Below are 6640 nucleotides of genomic sequence, written 5' to 3'. Positions count from 1 at the left end.
AATGTATTATTTTGGCAATTTTGAGCCTCCTCTCCTCCTTCCTTTCCAAAATGATTTCAGTTAAATATACATATATATATATATATATATATATATATATCTCCAAACCAAACTTCTCATAAATATGTGTTTTTGAGAGATTAATACTTTTTCCACTGATAAAACCATTTAAATGGGATCCAGAGATTGGTTATTTCAGGCTCTTGCTCATATCACACTGAGCCTGAACCGAACGCAGCCCAGACCTGCCACAGAGGAACACTTTTCTTCTCCATTAGAAAGGAATTCACTGTCCAGACTCAGGCTTTTCTGGGCCTTGTCTAAGCATCATTATCTGGGTTCAATTGAAGTGTAATTGGCAACATGTTTTTCTAGGATTACACTTCATTATGAACAGAGCAGGGGCCCTGAAACCCACTTCTCCTGTAATCGGATCCATTTTCCAGCCTGTGCTCCTGGAGAGTCATTGCTAATCGCCCCCAGCGAGCCCTGGGGGATTGCGAGAGCCATCTGAACCGCGCCGGGATTAGCCGCGCCGCGGAGCAGCCCCAGCAGAGCCCGGGCTGAGCCCGCTTGCCGCTCAGGTCAATAGAGACGACGGGGGAGAATTAAAAGGAATTAGCTGCGGGATGGGGGAGCCAGGTGCCAGGAAGCATCGCCCGCTCGTGCTGCTCTGCCCCGCCATGGGCAGGGAAGGGGAGACGGGCTGGGAGAGTGCAGAAATCGGGTTTCTCCTGCCCGCTTTCCTCCTCCAGGCGCTCAGGGCAAGCTCTGCCACCGTAAGCTTTCGTGCAGCCCAGCCCCAGGCCTGGGCCCATGGATGGTGGGTCACCAGCCTCTGCCCTCTGCTCTTCCGCAGGGTTTGCCCCAGCCAAGCAAGGGAATTTATTAGAGGAAACCCCTCTCCTAGCCCTGAACTCTCAACCCTGGCCCAGCAGTCAGGGCTATTCTCCCTCCTGGACGATCTCAGCAAGCATCCGTGTGTCCTCAGCAAGGATGCTGGAGCGCATCCCTCTCCCGCGCCCCCAGGGCAGCGCACGGGACGCCTGCCCTCCGTCGCCGCTGCGCCCTCCCGCCCAGACCTGCTGTCAGGAGGTGGTTTGGGCCAGAGGGGACTGCTGCGGCTGCCCTGCCGCGGTGCGAGAGCAGCTGCTGGGCGGCTAGCCGAGCCCCCGCGCACCTACTTCCAGTTCTCCGGAGCGGGACTCAGCTCACGCAGCCTGACCCGCGAGAGAAAGCTCCAGGGAGCGTGCTGCCGTGCGGGAGCCAGGAGCTGCCGTCCCGGGAGGCTGGCGCGAGCCGTCCCCGCCACGGCCGGCTGTGCCCTTACGTGGTGGGAGCCGTTTCCAGAGGATGGGTGTCACGAGGAGACAGCCAAGCAATCCATCTCAGCCAGCGCTAATTGGCTACCCTGCTTTGGAGGCCAGGGAATAAATGAGCTCGCAAAGATTGATGTCCCTTCTCTGCAGCAGGAAAAACTCTCCAGGCCAGGGCGGAGGGTGGATCCCTGCCAGGGACCTGGGATTGCCCAGGTTTGCCTGTGCCAGGCCTCTCCGGGGGGTAAAGGACTGGAGCGGGAGGCTCCTACGCCCGGCACGGCGGTCAGCCCAGCCAGCCACCCCCTGCGCTGGGACCGTGGCCTCGCTTCTCGCTCCCCTCCCTCCAGCTCAGCTCTGGGAAATGTCCCCAGAGAGCGGCCAGCTGTGAAAAGCTGCAGCAGCTGGAATGTGGGAGGGAGGGCAACGCTTGGGGAGAGCGGGAGGCAGCGAGCAGGACTTATCTGTTACCTCCTGGTGAACTGACACCTTGGATTTAACCCCGTGCATGCCTGGAATGCCCTGTCCGCACGTCTTCAGTCAACATCACCTCCTAACCTCAGGTCCCACCACTGGCTGCCAGATCCACAGCTGTAATTTCAAAAGCAGAGGCCTCGCAGGGATGCTGGACAGGATTCCTGGCTGCAGCGCTGCGGACAGGCTGCCTCGTTCTGCGGCTAAGCGGAGGGATTCGTCGCAGACGGGAGAAACACGCAGGGCTTTCGGGAGGTGATTTGGGATGAAAGCAAGTAGGTACGAATACGATATCACCTCCGTGTTTTGTCAGATCTGGAGGGCCGCCAGCGGAGAGGATTGTTTGCCGTGGCTCCGCTCCAAGCCAGAGGCACTACAATTGCTAACTCCCCCCACTTCCCCGGCCCACGCAATTCAGAGCCAGCCCAGCCGACGGCTAGGGGCAGTCCAGGGGAGGGAAAAACAACGTTTTCCCACAAACCCACGGCCTCACCCTTCCCCAGGCAGGGACAGGACAGATCCTGTATCTGCTCGGGGCCCGGCTGCAACTCGGCACTACCCTCGCCGCGTTGGCACGGCTGCCGGTGTCCTCCCACCTATTGCCCCATGGCCGATCTGCGCTCAGCCCTGCCGCCGCGGCCGGGAACACGGCCTGGCCCAGGGAGCCGCGCGGATGCCGTGGGCTGAGGTGCCGCACGGCTGCACCCGCCGGGCCCGCGGCCCCGCTGCGGTCTTCACGGGGCACTCAGACAGGGCTGCCCGCGATATGCCTCAGTTTCCCCACTCGTGAGGTAGATGGCAATGATGCGAACCAACGTGGAGGCCAGCAGAGAAGCAGCAATGAGTGAGAATTAATATTGCACCAACCCTGGCATCAGCAAGGGTTATGGGCTCATGCAGAAGCCCAAACTGAGGTCCAGGCTCCCTGGCGGCTAAACAGATGGAGCCCAGAAACTTACTGTCAGTGGACACAGGGCTGGTCCTCTCTTCTGTTGGGGTCCCAGAGAAGGCAATGCAGTCTGCGCGGACTTTGGGGCGCATGGGCGTCCCGGCTCGCTGGATGCTGGCCTGGAGGAGCTGGAAGGACACGGATGGCGTTGAGGCTGCACCCGTGCTACAGCAGCAACGGGAGCCGGGCTGGGAAAACCCATCCCCTGGTGCAGCCAAGGCCTTGGCCTTGCCCCAGGGCCGGTCCCCAGGGGCTTGGGGGAACACAACGCCTTTGTCTGCGACTTGGCCCGTGCTCGGAGCCCTTCCTTCGCTCAGCCCCAAAACACCAACCCTTCAAAAGGCCTGGTCGCCCCCTCCCCTTCCCCCAGCAACGCTAATGTGCCAGGCCTCTTCTCATGAACCCTGGGAGAGATCAGCCTGGTAGACAGCTTCACCGCTTGTTAAATGTGTGTTTAGCGATCTTGCGAGTAGACAAGAACAAATACAAACAAGCCGGGCTGGAGAGCCCCTGCCCCTCCGCCCTGCCTGGAACGCACCAGCCCCAAAGCCTTTCTTCTCTAACCACTTCAAACTTTCATTTCTTCTGAAGCCACAACAAGGCACACTTTGTAAAGCAAATGAGTAAACAGCAACTTTCAGCTTTAAAGGAAAACAAGGAGGAGGGACTGTTTTTAATTACTGGATTTTAAAAAGGGCTTTATTCGGTTAATTGCTTTCTGTTGTAAAATGTTCTTCTGCGCGCAGCCCCAGTTCTTGCTGCATCGCTGCTGGCCAGATGGCATTGCAGCGGTAATGACAGCATGCGCGTTCCCTGCTTGGGTACACAAGTGCCTTTGACATTCGCAGACACCCCCCCAAGCCCTCCCAGCCTCATGGAAATGACATGTGCCACCAAGTTTTGCTCAGACATGACCAGTGGTTTGGCATGTCCAACTCGCATCACTTCCAAGGGACCAGGGGAAGAGCAATCGGCACGCACAGAAAAGCCTCTGCAGCATTTCAAGGCGAGTTCCCAAAAGGGCTAATTGCTGTTGATCGCCTTGGCTGCAGCGTGTTACCTTCTTAGTCTGGGGGAATGAGCCATGTTCGTGCGAGGTGCCGTGCTCAGCTCAGTCCTGCTCGACAGGGCGCCTGACGTCTCGCAGAGGGGGATGACGGCGCTGCGCAGTCTGGCACGGCAGCCAGCGCGCGTGTAGGCATGTGAACACATACGTGTGCATGTGGCTTGGTGCAGCAGCGCAAAACAGATTCCAGCTGTATCGCCGATGAGCACAACCAGCTTGGAAGATACCCCGGGTCCCTGCAGAGACAGAAGGATTAAAAATAGAGAGCCAGTTAAGAGGTGCACGGAAGGACCTTTAACAGAAACGCCACCGGTGCGGAGCTGTGAAGTTGTCCCTGCACTAGGAACAGATGGTACCAGGAAGGGAACAGGAGAGAGGAGGCAGCAGGAGCCTTTTGCTCCAACCAGATCGGCCTAGGGATGGAAAAGGATTGAGAGCAGGCATGGCCTTGGGCACCCGGTGCCTGAAAGTGCCAGGGAGACCCGGAAAGCCCGGGCTCCTCGCTGCCGCTGGGAACTGCCGAGGCTCCCACCAGCAGGATGGCACAGAGCAGATGCCTCGCGGGTGGCTCAGAGTCAGCGCAGGGGAAGGTGCAGACAGGTTTTGCTACCAGACAGAGCTGGCAAGAGCGTGTGCTCCCTCCTCCCTTGCCAGCCTGGAAAACACCGCGAGGAAGCATGTGCATGCGTGGGGGGAAATAGGGACAGGGAGGCTCCAGGTCCTTATTTGATAGGGAAAGGGTTCATCCCGGGCCCTGCTCCTCACACACAGGCATCTGTTGGCCCGGCCAAGACGAGCTTCAAGCACCCAGAGGCTGGATGGGCAGCCAGGATCCACGTTTTTGTCCTGCTGACAAAACCCAGCCCGCCGCTGCAGGGATCCCCCACGCCGCAGAGCCCAGCGGAACATGTCCCATCAACGCACAGCCTTGGCGGGGAACTGAGGCCAGCGGGGAGAGCTCTGCCGACGCCGAGGGACACGGCAGAGGCCACCAAGGGGGTTTCCACAGGCACCCTCCTTTGGTCCGAGGGGCTGGGGTCAAGGATCACGCTGAGTTCAGGGCAGAGGCTCGACTCGGTTCATCTCTGACCCAAAGCGATACAGTGGACCTGGTGGGAAGCCACAGTGCTGCGGTTCCCCCGGGCACCCGCACGCTCATGGCTCTCCTTCCCTGCACAGCTACACAAAGTACCACGCTGGCACTCTCAAGGTGTCACGGGCTGCTTTGAACTGGTAATTTCCTTTCCAAAAAAGAAACACAGGAGACGAGAGCATCAGCTCCGTCATGAGACGGCATCCAGCCTTACCCAGGAAGGCCCTTCGGAGCAGTGCCCGTGGGCAGGCCCGCGTGGCAGCGCCCCGTGCCCATGGTGGCAGGCCGCTTTCCGGCTGCGGAGCGAGTTTCCCAAGCGCGCCGCGGCGGGTGGGTCTGCTCCTGCCAGCAGCCAGCAGCTGGTGATGAATGCTCACTTTCTCTAATTGAATAGCAGGAAGTTAAATCTTGTTTCTTTGCCTTTCAGGCTGTCAGCTGGAACAATTGCCCACCTGTGGCACCACCCCGGGGATATAAATAAGGAACAAAACACAATGCTGTCAGAGGAATGGACTGTGTTCCCAGAAGATCTCCTGATACTGCATGCCATATTGTGTGCCCGCACAGGAGAGAGGGAGCGATATCTGCGCCCCGGCAGGCGCACAGGCATCGGTGCGCGTTTCCAGGCAGCCGCGGAGGCCGGGCAGCATGGGAATGGGCTGCAGGGCAACAGGAACAAGTCCGCGGAGGGCATGCACGGATGCACAGCTGCAGCATGCCAGGAAGCGAACGCATGAGCGGGCTGGTGCTGCAAGGGGCAGCAAGCACATACTGCAAGTGTGCACAGCCATGCAAGTACTTGCAAGGGTTGTTATGCGCGCTTCTTTGTGGGTGCTAAGAGGCCTGGTGTGCAATACCCACCGGGAGATTTACTGCTAGGGGACTGAGGCTAAAACCCTTCCTTCACCCGCAGCAGTGGGGGCAGCCTGTGCTCCTGTCCAGAGTGGTTGGCTCGTGCTGGGGCTGCCCTGCGTCTCCAGGCGGGAACGGAGGCGAGCGCACGCGCACCGGTGGCTGCCGTGCGTGCCCGCGCGCTTGCTCGCCTGCTCGCTTTCATATTTTGCCAAGCTCTCTGCCAAACAGGCTGCAAACTCGAGCGCTCCTTCCCGGTGCTGCACGCTCCCTCTCCGCCACCCAGCGCGCTTCCCCCGCCACCTCCTGCACTCGCATCATTAGTTCGCATGCCGAGCCCAGCTTCCCCCGCCAGGACACTCCCGAGGCAGCAGCCGTCACAGCTGGGCTGAGTTTGACAGTTATGCACAGCTGGAAGCCCAGCTGAGGAGGAGGAGGCATGGAGGAAGCCCGTGGCGGGTGGCGTGGACCCTCCGTGCACGCCAGGGCGGATGCGGCAGGGAAGGGCAGCAGGAGACGCTGACACGCACAGGCCAACATTGTCGCTGCGAGAGGAAATTATTAATTTGCTGGGCATAAAGTCGGCAGCCAGTCAAAAAACCAATCCTCCCGAAGCAAAAAAGCCTCTCCTGCCACCCGCCTCTCGTCCTCCCCCGGCCCCGTGAGCGGCCCCGTCGCCTCCGTGCTGACGGGCTGAGCAGGGACACAGCGCAGCCCTGGCTTCACCCGGACGCCGAGGGCTTTCGCTGCCCCGGCGGGGATGGGGACGGGGCCCCCGGCAGAGAGCCCTGCTGGCCCCCCCGGGCCCGTGCCAGTTGCTGCGCTAACAGCCGCCGCTTCCCTGTTTGCTTTCCCCCGGCCTCTGCCGCGGGGGCGGCAATGGCCTCCCT

Source organism: Apteryx mantelli, chromosome 27 (genome assembly GCF_036417845.1).
Source record: "Apteryx mantelli isolate bAptMan1 chromosome 27, bAptMan1.hap1, whole genome shotgun sequence".
NCBI classification, from domain to species: Eukaryota; Metazoa; Chordata; class Aves; order Apterygiformes; family Apterygidae; genus Apteryx; species Apteryx mantelli.
This window is presented reverse-complemented; position numbering follows the sequence as displayed.